This window comes from Nicrophorus vespilloides, unplaced genomic scaffold (genome assembly GCF_001412225.1).
Source record: "Nicrophorus vespilloides isolate i.1.1-1 unplaced genomic scaffold, Nicve_v1.0, whole genome shotgun sequence".
Classification (NCBI taxonomy): Eukaryota; Metazoa; Arthropoda; class Insecta; order Coleoptera; family Silphidae; genus Nicrophorus; species Nicrophorus vespilloides.
The window spans coordinates 84,106-100,313 of NW_017099076.1; the positions used below are offsets into that span (position 1 = coordinate 84,106).

A 16,208-nucleotide genomic window follows, 5' to 3' on the forward strand; every position below is an offset into this window, starting at 1 on the left:
TCTATCCTTTCTTTCATTAATTTTCATTTATTTGCATAATAATATGAATACATCTTTTAGCATTCAATTATTAATTATAAAAGAGTTACTATTAAAATGCATGTTATTATTTTATTCCCAGTGAATTGGTTTTTACAGTTACGGATCAAACTTTTTTTCTTACAACATCTACAAGCATATAATTCAAAATAAGTTTGGATTTTACAGTTAAACTATTTGTCGGATTAATCTTACAACATCTACAAACAAATTTACAATATTCTATGTTCATTTCATAGATTTCCATCGGACTTTTTATGATTAATGCAAGTGATATTTAATATTTTGAATTTGAATAGAAATTTTCTTGACGGATTTATTGTTATTGTTAATAAACCGTACACATATGGAGAGAATTAAAAACATATAATGTTCTTTTCATATTTTTATAGTTAGAACATAAAATTAAGTTTGGCTTTTACAGAAAGCCTATTATTACAGTTTGGTAAGGATGAAAGTTTGAGTTGAACTGATTGTGCAACATTTAATAATATATAGTACTAGAAACAATGTTAGAAGTAGATTTTATGGATTGTATCTGGTATTTTAATGATGATGCGCATTGCAGGCAAAGATCCACGCGTTTATTATAAATAAGCTGCTGTCGTAATACATCAAAATATTTGAATGTGAATAGAGAGGTTGTTAGGAATTGAACAAGAGAGAGAGAGAGAGAGAAGGAGGGAACAAACAAAAAGAAATTGGAAATCGTAATCGAATGCAGGCAGACAGACACACACAAAGACCACGTTGCAATTATTGTTAAGATGCGATCAATCACTATCGCCAGTCAGGCAAGCCACTCGTAAAAGTCTATATAAGAGTTATCTAATTATGTGGAGAAATGCTAATCAAATTTTATAATGGCAAGCGTGCGTACGTTCATACGAACGTACGTACCTAAGATCATAAACCACACCTAATGGCCGAGAGCCACATAACAATTCCGTTACAAATTGAAACGGAAAAAGACCGCCGATCCAAACATCAAATATCAGATTCATTTGGTTCTTTTGTTCGTTACTTTTATTTTCTTCCTTGGTATCATTTCAATATTATTTTTTTTGTCTTGATATGTGTCAAAATTGGCGTGAGTTATTGACCCAGATTTACGGATGCGATTGTTGCCGGAGATAGTGGAGTACATGCATATAATGGCATTGCGCAACGAATGGACAGTGGTGGTGAGAGCAAAGGAGAGATGGAGACAGTTTAACCTTTCCGACGCCCAACAACCAAAAGGATCAACTCTTTCGCCTCCACCAACGTGAGATCACAGTGAGAGCCACACTCTAAATTATCCGCGCCGTCGTATTTCCTCGTTGTTTCCACATTTTTCGACCGACATGCTATGGGTCACTGTTCACATACACACACAACAGTCAGTCAGTCACACATCGGGAATAGGTCACATACCATATGGTCATCATTTCGTCAAGACAGTCGTCTTCCGATAAGCAACGTATCGAACGGTTCTCATCCTTATCACTGTTATTCTCTTAGGTGCGATTACTTGCATGGAGAAGGTGGCGAGCCGTGCAACAAGACAATGCCGGAAATGCGATGCGTACCATATCGCACAATGCATTTCCGCCGGAAACGCGGAAAGTGATGAAAAGGATCGGGCGGTGCGTGCGCGCCTTTGTTTCCGGTCTTGATAACGGCATTCCCATTAACACGTACCAAGAGTCACCGCACGTACACACAAATACATATAGAAACACATGCATATGCATACAAACACATACTCACGCTCGCGCCGATGTGCATTCGCTGATTCTGAAACTCCGATATGCTATTTAAAGAATACTCACTATATTGAATGCTAAATAGGCAATGATAAACATCTAACGCACTACCAATTTGCATATTACACTCAAATGAACTCTAAATTAGTTTTCTTGGCTACATAACAAAGCAAACGTTAATATTGTCCATCAGGCGAAATGACATTATTACGACCGATTCAGTAAAACGGAAATTTGTTTGAAAACTTCCACACTAACGACCCAATCGTTCCAAATCTACAAACCAAGAAATCTGCGTGCACAAATGTCAGATACTCTCAGCATTTATCCAGACAATTCGACTTTCAACAATTTGTTTATAGATCTTTCATTCATAATTCTAAAAGAAACTAAAATAGTTAAATTTCTAATTATAACTGCATATCTCTTCTACTTTAAACAGTTTAAGATGTAGTTTAAACAAAGGTCATAAAATCAATACTACCAAAAAATGATCTACTGTGAAAATTCGTCGATTAGCAAAAACTTGTAGCTGAACTGCTTTTAAATATTGTTTGTAATAATCCAAAAATGTGTTTATTATTGGATTGAGTTTCTATTAATCTCTAGATAATCTATTAACATTAAGATTTTAATTATGTTTATGCGTTTAAGATTCATGTAATAATTATGTACTTCGTTGAAAGTTTTTCTATATTAATCTGTATTTAATCTATTATGTTATTCAAATTCTAAAGTAAAATAAAAACTTAAATAGGCTCCAGCCTTAGGCGTATGAAAGATCTGATGATTTTGTGAACACAACGACTCATGAACTCCATAAAACAGTGTCATAACAGTATTAACTTAATGGAAAGGATTAATTGCATACAATTCCTAGATATCGCATTACGGAGGCCACTTAATAAAGAAGGCTCATTAAAAATCCGCTTGCGGGTGGAATTGAGTCAGTTCAAAAATTAATCCAAACTCACTGCGCGACCGACCGACGCAACAGTTTCATAATGAATCTTGAATATTCATTGGACTTTAATAAACATTTCGCCGTTCATTTACGTATGCCTTTTTTACCGTTGTCGCTGCTTCTGCTGTTCTCTCTAGTTTCGAACGGCTGATCTGAATAACTTAACTTCATTTACCTTCCAGGAGAACGGAATCTCAGCAAGTCAGCAACAACAACAAAAAATATGGCAAGAAAATGAGGACAGTCTCAGGAAAAATGTGCGACACATAAAGCAGACGGTGCGTGCAATATGGACCGTGTTAGGAATCCGTGGAAGTAAAACTGTTCTGTCCATATATATTAATTATATGTTCGTGATGCAAATGCTTAAGCGTCACATATTTGTGACATACATTTATTCGTATTACGGATATATTTATAAATTTATCTGTAATTAAGATTCCAGTTTTATTTGAACGCTTCGGGTTATATGGTTCTACTGATATTATAAAGAATTAAAAAAAGTGATATACTATTATTGAGTTATTTATCTTGCTTGATCTTTAAGTTATTTTTTTATTTTAAATTAAACTTAATTACTTTTGCGAGTTTAATTTTTATGGGTGTTTTATGTCCTCCCAGCCAGAATGTTTTACCTTCACCGATAGGCCATGACATCTCGTTAAGACATTTAAATAAAAATATTGCTAATTGTTGCAGCAATTACGATGATACATTGATGGCCTTTACATATATTGGGTTAAGTTCTGATCGTTTTGTCCCATACTTCTTCTTGAGATCAGCCTTATGCAAATGGTTCCAAACGGTTTTCTGGCTAATCTTCGATTCCTGGGCAATGGAATAAGTGCTCACATGCCGGTCCGACTCGACGATTTCCATGATTTTATCAACATTTTCGACGATTGGCCTACCAGAGCGTGTCTCATCTTCGACGTCCATATTACCAGAACGGAAACGTTGGAATCAACGCTTTTCTGTTGCATTCGATACTGTATTGGGTCCATAAACAACGCACATTTTTTTGGCAGGCTGCTCCGCTTTTCCCCTTGGTCTTAGTGGTACTGAAGAATGTATTGAATTTTTTCTTTTTTTACCTCCATTTTGGAACGCTCTAACACACAACTGGATTCACTAAACAGATAACTGTCAAAGAACTACAAGATGCAACGTATAGATTCCACCTAAGGAAAAACGCTCAAAACATTTTACTTCACCCAATATTTGATAGTAAAATCAATAGATACAACTCAATTTTAATGTTTTATAATATTAATCTTCAACCTCCCATTTCTAAAAACTAAATTTTAAATTGAGAACATAATTTCATCATTGTGTCTCTTTTCATGCAGTTTATTTTAATGCAATTTGAAAGTTTTCGATTAGTCAGAATATCTGCACTATGTGAATTATTTCTGTATCAATTTAAACAGAATATTTCATTTTGGATATTAGCTTCTCTTATTAGAATTAACGTTGTTCATAAATGGAATTAAGAAAGTATAAATTTAATAACAACCTTTTCTAAATATGTACATAATTTGATATTGCTTTTTTGTATTATAATTAACCAAAATGTATTTCATGAATCAACTTAATTCCAGATTAATTACGGTGATTATAATTTAGAACTATGGTGATTCGCACTTGTTGGATTATTATGTTAGTTCTAGTCAAGTTCGATCCATGCAACAGCCATATTGGCATTGCCTTCTCTCGGAATAATCTACTTAAATACCATAAATGATGTTATGTAACTAGTTATTTATTGCCAGTTTTAATGAGTAACCGTTGAAAAATGTCCAGCACCATCATAAATAGTGTTAATTAAATATCAAGATAATGCTGGTTTAGGGATGATCTATTTGAAAATATTAATTGCATTACTTAAACTGTCGGAGTTGGTGTTGCGTAAGTGTTAATTTAATGAGAGTTAATTAATAATTTATTTAAGTCATTTTGTAATTACTTTCCTTATATATTACTTTTAGAAACCCGAAAACATTTAATACAATTTTAGTCTTAATAAAGTAATAATTAAGATACAGATGACAAGATATTCTATAATTAACATAGCTAAGCATTTGATAAAATATTTAAAGGTAATAATTTTATCTTTTATATGCAAATTCTAATCTAATTAACGGACGAGTATTTAATTAAAACGTTGATATATCGAAATATGTGTACACTTTGAAAGTAATTAGACATTTTTTTGCTTTTACATTTATATAGTTTACCAACTTCATAAGAAAATACATGGGGGGAAGCAAAATTGCCACCCTAAAGTCTGACACCCCTGGGCTATAGCCAATTTAGCACAGTGGTTAAAGTGGCCCTGTATCTAGGTATGATTAAGTTTTATGTAGGATAATTGAGCAATGTACAAAAAACTATTATTATTCTTTACCAAATTCCTCGTGGCTTGTGTTCATATGAAACTGTCATAAAATAGTAATTATTGGAAATTTAAAAATTGCAAAATGCAATTAAATAAAAAAAACTTGGATATTGCATATGTTCATAATAATAACTGTTACAGAGTATACACAATTCAAGCGCCTGCACATGTTGCATATAAGAAGAAAAAAAATATTCAAAGATCTTCGAAAACAATGTGAGCTAATGCATGGTGCATGACGCAATTAGATTAAGTCATTAAATTAATGGCAAAATAAATAAATGAAACGGATAATAATAGATTTAATGAAAAGAACGGAACGACCTTAGAAATCCATATGCGAGTTTCATACATCGTCTACATGTTGTTGTTTACATCTTTGGTCGAGTTTACCGATGCAAACTTTCCGTTTCTTCACGTGCTCGTTTTCTTCTTTCGCGCATTTATTTCGGTTATGGAGCGATGGCGACTCTAAGTGACTCTTTGTTTGTGCAAATGGAAACTTTTGTCGCTGAAAACTGCATATACACATATATATGTATGAATGTATACACGAATACAAATAAACATAGATGCAGGCGGCAGTTGCAAACCTCTAATTATTGTTTCAGTCCGTGCACACCGTAATGAAACGTATTAATGAGACAGATTGGATGTTATTTATTAAAATTGCTCGTCTGCTGGAGAGAGCACAACTTAGCGGACGTCGTCCGCGTAAAAATGTTTGCATTTTCCACGCAAACGAGCCGGAAAAATCGGGGAAAAGCGAAAGCCGACGTCAATTTTTCCTACCGTTAAATCTGCATCGTAGCTATTCCATCCTCTAATCAACGCAATGAACCTTCATACCAGACATTTCATTTCTTGAACGCTAATCAAATTTGAAATATCTTCCTGGAAATATTGTTTTTTTTTTTGTTATTTCAACATTTCGTACATTTTATAAATTGCAAATTTATATATTCATTCAGTATAGTTAACATAAGATGACTTATTTTACTTAAACTTAACTTAAGAATATTTAAAGTTGGCAAACTTTAAATGATTTTAACCTCTTAACGCCGAACGTCATAAATTTGCGACATACCGTTTCTACAGTATGCAGAACAGAAAAATATTTCAATGGTCAAGTGTAGCATCTTTAGTACATTTCTATCTTAACTATTTGAGGGGTGGTGGGACATGCATTTTTTAAACTACTACATACTGAGGTATTATTATAATTTTCTAGGATATGTTCAAGAAAGAGGAATTATCCCTTAATTTGTTTAGTATGTCAAAGGATGAATCTTGATAGGCAATACCATCCGATGTTGATTCAGTTTTCGTATTTGCCTGATTACGTTGTCTAGAAATTTAGGAATTTCTAGCTCCTCAAAGAAGATAAAGTTAACGTAGTTAATATTCAAGTTTAGTACGACACAAATTAAATTTAGTATGCTTAACTTAAGTTAACTTAATGTAAGCTTACTCTCATCTTAAGAGGACTTAATTTAAACATACTTAACATAAGTTGACTTAGTATCTTAATTTAAATATATTTAATAGAAAATGATATAAGTTGATTTAATTTAAGTATATTTCATAAAAGATGACTTAATTTAAGTATGCCTAACATGAGAATACATAACAGGAATCTCTCAAATAACAAATTAAAAAAGTATACTTTTTCAGTTATTAATTAGAATTTCTAAATAACATAATGCTATTGTTATTTTGTAAGAAAATATTGTAGTTATAAATCTTTAAAGGAACTATCGCATTGAAATGATTATCTGAAGGAAATCGCTTAGAAAATACATGCATAATCGTGTTAAATCATTGGACAGTATATGCACAATTTAACATAAATAATCATGCATAACCATAATAGTACAAACTTCCATGCATGCAACATTTTTTTTATACACATGTACATACAAACATGATATATTTATAAATGGAAAAAGTACATGATCACGTCAATTAATTAAGGAAAATACCTGCGCTATTTTCCGTTTAGGAGTTTTCGTGACTACGACTTCCTTCTCACGAGTTTTTAAAAGTGTTCTAATAATAATAAACATAATATTTCTCAATAAAATATAAATAAGGAACGCGTAGGACATTTGGTTTATGTCTTTCCATGCAAAACTCAACAAGATATGTTACAGGTAAGTTATGTGTTGATGACAATCTTTAAATTAATCATTTTATAGTTGCTTAACTGTAACAAGCGGTCAAACAGTAAGTATCTATTACTCTTAATAATAATGAAGAATCCAACATAAACTAATTATAGTTTATCTCCAGTATAAATCTAGATTATTTTGAATTGCTATACATTGGAACCTCGCTTAACGAGTATAATCCGTTCCAGAATTTCCGGATATTTACTATTATAGTGAAATAATTTTTAACATAAAAACTAAGACTATGCAAGTGTTATTAAATTTTTCACAAAAAAAATCATAAATAACATATAAAAATACAAATAAAATGTGAACACAAGTTTTGAAAATGATGTAGCAGAAAATGTGTAAAATCTGAGACTTATCCTTTCCTCGTCACTCGTTAAGAGAGTCATTTTTACAATTTATTTTGCTTGTTAAGTGAAGTGCTCGTAAAGCGAGGTTCCACTGTAGAACTAACTATTCTTTTAATTGCGTATTTAAAATCTGCAATTATTTGGAGACCAAGTTACAAATATTTCTGGATTTATTCGATGAAGAAAAGTAAAGGTTACTTTCTTCTTCAAGCAACAAAATAATTAATAATTGTAGCAGAGGCAACAGGGAAAATCGGAATTCGTCGACGGCAATGCAAAGAATGAGGAATACAATTTCTTTTTATGGATTGAGTTGTCGGTTGGTAATCGGCGTGATCGATGGTCGGTGTCGTAACATTTTCCAAATGGACAGTTTCCAAGTGTGCACACTAGTTATGTGCATGTGTAGTACATACGTACACAGATAAGTGTAGTTAGTTAATGTTTAATTTATTGATTCGAAGTATGTCGTTGTGCAAAATTTGTTTTTTTTTGCGTTTTCTTTTCTTTTATTTTTGTTTCTCCATCCGCAACATGCGGCACGCCCAAAAACCGCTCAAGACCACGTATAATTCATACAATTCTTTCAATAATCAATTACCAATCAAATATTTATATCCCATATACACAAGCTTGTCAATGGGAAGTTATTAGTCATTGCAAATTCCTCTTGCCACACAGCTTCTTTGACTTACTTTATGGTTAACTAGATACACTTAATTAACATTGTACACACTTTCTTTTACTTTCATGTTTTCAAAGATATTTTAATTTACAACAAAAAATATATGGTATTATGTTTTAGTAATTCAATATTTAAAAATTAATATATACAAAGTACATTGAAATATTTCTTTTCCCATTCAGATTCAAAAATTATTACATAAATTAAATCATTTAGTTAAATTTTGTATACTTTAGAGTTTAGGAAAATGATATACAGTGTTGCATAACGTTCCAAAATTTCCGGATTTTTATTCGTATAGTGAAACATATTCAAATATACACATAATATGTGTACACAAGTTTTAAAAATAATGTAGCAGGCGCGCAATCCATTTAATTTAAACTTCCATTCTCATCGTCACTCGTTGTGCGAAACATCGCTCGTTAAGCGAGTCATTTTTCTTAGAATTAATTTTGCTCGTTAAGTGAAATGTTCGTTATGCGAGGTGCTCGTTAAGCGAGGTTCCACTGTACACGTCCATGTACACGACATGATCACGTCAAAAATGAGAGTTAGTAAATTGAAGATGTAGACGAGTAATTTTATTGTTAATAATATCCTTACTTTTTGAAAAACGAAATTTTAGCAAAAAATTATAGCATTTGTTCTAAAATTTAACAAATCTCGTTTATTATAACAACCAGGGAAGCAGAATTACATATAATAAATATATTTTGAATGTAATTTAAACTACTTTGGTTCAAGAAATTTCAATTTTTTATACAGTATAAATAAATAAATTAGATTTAGATTTTTTTTCATTGTTTATGTAATTTTATGATTCTTATGTTCGTATTATTTAAATTTTTACAAAAAAATTCCTTAAATAATTTTCTTAATTATATTTTTTAATATTGAGGTTTTGTTTTTTTTAATTTACACCAATAATATTTTTCTATTCTATTATAGTTTTGATTAATTAGCTTTTTTCTATTAGTAACAAAAAAGTTTAATAATGCTAATAATGAAATTGCATAAGGGCAAAATAAATTAGTATTTAATATAATGCATGTGAAATCATTTTAGAATAATAGTAATTTAAGCGAACAGAACGGATAGTTTGGCATTTGGAAACAATGACGAAAACGTATCTCAGAGATGCTACGTTTGCTTCCATTGTTTATTGTGTACTTTCTGAATATGGCTTAAATTAAATCTCCATAAATTAGATATCGGACACACCTGGCATAATTAAATGTTCATCTCGCCTTTTCCTACCGCGATAATTTACAATCAAAGCGGTATGTATAATGATCTTGGCCTGGCATTTTGTTGTTACATAAACGACTCGGAGTAATAATAATCCTAATAATATCAACAACAAGAAAATGAAGGAAGGAAAGAGGAAGGTATTTACATCGACTGGAAAAACAGATTGGAGAAAAACTGCGGTTTGTGGATAGTGTTGAATGCGAGGAAGTGAGAAACACAGTAATATTTTCAAAGGAGAATGAACAAAGAAAAAACTGGAGCGTACGAGGTGTGGTAAAGGCGACATTGAAAGTTATTGCTTCACTTTTGATACATGCATACCTAGGAGACAGAGCCGGACTTTATTCTATGTGTGGTGTCTTTTATCAAACGCGCAACAATTGATATACCAAGGTTAACATCCATGGTCTTTAAAACCTTTCCTGCTAGGTTCTTATTTTACTTCTTCATTTCAATCCCTAATCCCAACTAAAAATACACATTTAAAACATTTTCAAAAGCAATTTCGACCAGTCAGTCATTTTTATTGATAATTTAAAAATAAATTTAATAAATTACAACATAAAGTTATTTTGTGTACATAAATATTCGTTTTTGTACAGTTTTTTTTATAAAGTCTAGTTTAAAATAGAATATTGCTTGACTTGCTAGACTGGCATTCATCAGATGTGTTGTTTCATACATAATTCCCACATGTCTACTTTAAGATTTAGCTTTTCTTGATGGGACACCATATATAATAAATAAAAAAAACATATTTCTTGCTTTCAATAATCTTTATTTTACCTTCAGAATTGCATATGTAAATTTGCTCATTTTACATTTACGTTGAAGAAGCGAAGAATGCGGAGAGGAATTTCATATACTTATTTTTTTATTGCTTACGCTGATAAAAAAATAAATGACATAAATACAACAATATCGCAGGTTGCAAGAGGTTTCGCCTTGACTCACAGCAAAGATATTTTCAACTCATCCTTATGATTCACCATTATAAATGGCTCTTTATTTGCGGGAAGGCTTGTCACTATTAAATGTATTATTTTCCTTCCACTTTTTTTCTTCCATTTCATTTTATTTTGTTCGACTGAGAAGGTCGCGAGTCACCCCTGTCTGTTTCCTTGAACGACGTCCACAAATATGAGTTAATGGAGATTGGATCCGAAGAACACTACATCCTTATTCCTTAATTACGCAAACAATGATCCATTTTATTAATGAACTTTCGGTGATGTCATCGCTTTTAATATCCGATATTGAATTTAGCAAAGTATGAATGGACGATTATAGTTTGCGAAATACGTATCATTTATTGTGTTTGACTAATTGCTTTGTTCTGCTTAAATCTAATTAAGGATGCAAGAAAATCTATACCATTTCTGCGACACGTTTAATCAACACATCGTTATGTACTTATCAACACAATGCAAAACTAAATAAATTAATTATAATTAATTAACGAAAGTAATTCAATTAATCGAGCCGAGACTGAATTGATTGAAACGTGTGTTTAACTCGTGCTACGAATATTGTTTCGTAATCGATTTGCTGTCAGCGTATCCAGTTCATGGAAATTGAAATATTTACATTCAAAATAAGTAAAATGTATGCATTTTTCTAAGGTTTCTCTACAAATTTATTAATATTTTGCGATTATATGGGTTTATGAATAATAACAATTCAATAGATTTAAATTATAAATGGGAATTTTCATCATACATCCACAACAAACTATATTTAACAAACATGTAAAAGATAAGATATAATAAAATTACAATATTCTAAAAATCTATTGCATTTTTTTTTTCTGTTTATGTACATTTTCAACATGAAATTGTGTCGATACGGTTGTAATTTATATTGCAGCGAGCGCACGTTCGCTTCTTGTATTTTTCCATGAGTGATATTGTTCATTGGCATGCAAGATTGAACAATCACAGTGATAAATGCCTTGTTACTTAGACATTTAATAAAACGTTTCTGTTACGTTGGATTGACTAAGAGTAAGACGAGGACACGTTGGGAAAAAAAGTGGGAGAAAATCATTCTACTAACTCGATAACAAAACCATAACGAAAATAAGAAGAAAACATTACCACTTTTCAATTATTTCCTCGTTTTCATTCGTTGCATCACATTGTTTTATTAATTATTATGTAAAGCTTAAATTAATCGGTTTCGTTTTGTATCTTTACTATTATTTCTTTTAAATTCGCTATTTTATCTTAGATAGTCAGTTTATGAAATCATTTTTATATTAAAATTCACCTAAATGGCAAATAAAATACTATCATACCTCAGTTTACGTTACCTCGTAACGAATATTCGATATAACAAAGTTTGCTATTTAAACATAAGAAGTGATTAAGAATTGCTTAAATGGAGTTTGGCGCAAAATATGGTCAGAAGTTTTACTAGAAGAAGAAAATAATGATAAACCAATCAATAGATTTAGAAAATTTATTGAGAAGATTGGGGTTTTCAGTGGATAATTGTTAAAAAAGAATATAAAATATAAATTAATTGACCATAAGTCTTTATACCAAACTTTTTTATTTTTAATTGATTTATTTTATCACTGTTGCATTTTGTATATACATACCAATTGCAGAAATATTCTTAGTCAGCCCTGAAACAAATAAAGAACAATTAGTATCGACAATTTTAATATTTTTAAATATAAAGATCGTAGATGGATGTTAGATGATAGAAGAATGATAGCTGGATGGTAGACATAAATGTGCTACTGATTAAAAAAGAAGACGATCGGAGGCTGCAGAGTGCCAACGAAGACTGGCATTGGAGCGCAGCACTGTCGTGAACCAAGGGAAGTGCCAGACAGATAAGGACAATCAGCATCGCAGAGGTGTACAGAGATACAGGTCTTGTATACTGACAAATAATAGGTGTGTTTTAATAGGTAAGACAGATGGATGGTAGATGGATGGTAGATGGATGGTAGATGGATGGTAGATGGATGGTAGATGGATGGTAGATGGATGGTAGATGGATGGTAGAATCTAACAAAGCGCCAATATATGCATGAGTACGTATATATGTGTATATGGTGAAATCGATCGAGTTTGTGTGGACTAATTGCTTACGCAATTTGTTGCAGAATGGTAGGCGCGCGGCGAAACGTGTGCGAAGAATTGGGAATCGTTAATTGGATCGGACCGAATCATGGTTGTCAACAACAAACATGATTAAAAACAGCAGCGGCAGATTGATTTTGTGTTTCAACTTTATTTTGATATGAATATATGAGCGTATGTGTGTAAAAATATAATTGAAACTGGGCTTGTCGGCAATATAAAAAAAACCGTTACAAAAATAAGTGTAATAATGTGAAAAAAAAGTAGATACAAATTAAAAAATAAAATAAAACATGAAACAAAAGTAAGAGTACGCAAAACAACAGCACGAAGCATAAAAGAAAAGAAAAACGAGTTAAACAACAGTTTTTCCAACCTTTGGCGCGATTTAATTAAGAGTAATGCAAATGTAATTATTATTAATTACGATCAATATCGTTGTTTCCGTCTTTCTTTCTTTCATTCTTTCATCCAAGTTCTTTTCGCGTCGTCCCATTACATTTTAATTCCGTCGTAGTGCATTGGGTTTCCTACAGGAGCGAGGGGACAAAGTGTGCGTTTGTTCTGACTAGAGTGTATATCTACTATATAGGTGTGTGTAGTATATATCTCCAAAGTCCTATGCTAGTCCTAGGCTATTAAGTAATGAAAATGGCGGCGCGCCCTCTCTGCTCGCCTTCGTTTCGTTCGCATGCCTCTGTCTGAACTAATGACATTGCTCTTATGATTTATTATTTATTAAGACGGTTTTTGCCTAATCAGAAACGAGACCTACCCACGCATTTTGTGTACACTACATGAGTACACGCACGCTTTCAGGAAGGACACCTTGCTTGTGCACTAACCTACAGCACGGTAATGCTGTTTACGCAAAAACAACTCAATCGGAAAATACTGGGCCAAATGATCAAATTACTCGTCAACTTCTTCGGGCACCCTTGGTTTCATTTTCCGAAAAGGTTAACTCTCAATATCGAAATGCCGGAAAAGCATAACCTTTCGAAAAACCTTTTGATGAATAGCCAAAGGCAAACTCAAAATCTTTGCCATTTGATTGAACTTCAATTTTGAAAATGCAATTATGTAAGGATCACTTCATCCTTCATGTACCCTTTTCCAATCTCTTCCCTTAGCTCATTATGAAATGTTATTTTTCTTTTCTTATTATTTATCTTATTAAGAATAACTCAAATTTGAACAACTGTCAGAATATTATGCAATTGAAGTTGACACTTAAGTTTTTACAGTGAAGATGACAGCTGTTATTAAGTAATTTTCTGTTATAAACAGTTGAGTCGCACTGCAACTTCAAACAAATATAATGGGTCGTGCGCCAAAACGGTTGAAAAACGTTGTTATTTCTGATGTGTGAATACATTATTAGAGAAGAAGTGCGTGCTGCAATTATAAACATTAGTAATTATCAATAAGACGATTTAACATTTGAGATTTGATAATTACATTTTTATATATTTGCAATAGACTTTGATTACTTATTGAAAAATCAAAATCAAATACGATCTTAATACTGTTTTAGAATAGTCGGAGTGCAAGTAGAGATATAATAAAGATAATTTTAAATTGGCAAGATGTAACCTTCGATTTCTGTGTAAGGAAAATCCATATAATTTCAATGTTAAAGTGCTATAAAATAATTTGATTTGGATTTAACTAAGAATTTATTATTGGTTTCTATTATAATTTACAATATACGTATTTGTTACAATGTCTGAACTTAATATCAGTGTTAATTTAATTATATTGTAATTTGAAAATAGTATCCAATATTAGTCATTTTTTTAGAAATAGATATATTAGATACATTATATATAAAGTTTCTTAATTACGGATCTAATAGGCTTAGGGCACTTAATCCAGAATCCTCGCCATCTTGTATATTTTTTGTTAGTCCCAAATTCTCGTAGATCCTAGGCCCTTTGCCTATTGGATAAGACAGCCATGATCCGCACTATACCTAATATGAGACATACAAGTCTATTAAGCAGTAACTATATATCATCACAATGTTCAATTCCATTATTCAGTTTCAGTGTCATCGAACTCCGAGATAATCAATAGTAGTTGGTACGCCTGGACATTTATGTCTCATGTCACGCATGGTTTGGGTGCAGCATTATAAATAAACAATAATAAATTTACTATAACTTTGTTCCTTTTCTACAATATAAAATAATTAAACTTTTCCAAACATCTTATATATTTTCTATTCGTTTTAAAAATAAAAAAATCTTTGACATACATTTCAAAATTTTAATTTTGTGTGCATGGATTTGGGTCAAGTGCAGTGGGCAGCTAATTGCAACGTAATAACCAAAATCGAAGACGACCGTGAAGGATCGAGTTGACGATTTGTAATCGTTAAGGAAGTCATGGATCATGGAATAAGCTAACAATAGCAACAACAACAAAAAAACAATTTAAATAATTCAGTTATACACACAATTTAAACATTTAATTTGCGTTTTCCTCATTTATTTTTCATTCAATTTATAAATTAGTAGCTACAAAAAAAAACAATTATTTTGCATTTTAAATTTATACTTTAATTTTTATCAGAGTGAAAAACCATCTCAACTGTCTCGCGTTATCCCTCCTAGACAACAGTGACACCCCCTATAGACTAAAGAGACACAACCCTCGACCTTCCCTTTACAAACTAAAAGTTTGTTTTATTCGTGAATTACTGTGAATATCTTTTTATTGGTGTCGTCAGAATTAATTTTTATTTCGGTTGTTTTGTTAACACAATAATTTATACTTAAATTAGAGTTTGTTGGAAGGTTTCCAATGGGAAATCGTAAAAAAAAGTTTTATTTAAATATAATTTTAAGTTTTATATACTAATGATTCATAAATATTTGAAATTAATGATTATCTTGAATATAGTAAATCTAAATAATGTGTAACTGTTGCCAGATATACAATATAGTTGACAAATATTGATATATTGTGTCATATATAGTATTTATGTAGCGATATAAGTTTTTATGGTAATAAAATATATTTCATTATCAAAAATTTAATTATCAAAAATTTCCTGATTGTATTTAATGAAAAGCTTTGATAGAACAAAGTGCGGAATTTTAAGCCCATTTAGCATACATATTTTCATGTAATAAAAATTTATACTAATTTAAAAAAAAAATAGAGAAAAATGACTTTTTACAACATATTTTCTACTGCACATACAAAATTTCCAGAAATAGAAAAATCTCTGTGGGTTTAATCGTCATTAAATAACAAACTAAATTATTTATTTTGCTCTTTGTACTCTCTGATACTAAAATTTCCTTGTTTATTAGGTTGGAGCAGGACAAAATCACATCTTCCGATTCTTGAAGACATTTATTAATTGTTTTTTTCTTCTTCGCAATTTTTTTCATTAACGCACTCATCTTCTATTTAATAATTTGAATAAAATCTTGGTAATATTTTTCCAAAAAACTTAACAATCTCACTTTTTGAATTACACAAATT

The 16,208-nt window shown here is 31.1% G+C and overlaps 1 protein-coding gene across 2 annotated transcripts in view; it reads right to left on the reverse strand.

The window, feature by feature from the left end:
- Nucleotides 1-12,255, reverse strand: part of LOC108563951 — a 36,087-nt gene extending 23,832 nt beyond the window's left edge. Inside the window, exon 1 of one of the 2 annotated variants that reach the window (XM_017922795.1) lies at nucleotides 12,218-12,255. The gene's annotated coding sequence lies outside the window, so the exon portion shown is untranslated. Of the gene's footprint in view, nucleotides 1-1,455; nucleotides 1,768-12,217 lie in introns of those variants that run through there. The other variant, XM_017922797.1, reaches the window with a different exon arrangement.
- Between the last annotated feature and the right edge of the window lie 3,953 nt (nucleotides 12,256-16,208).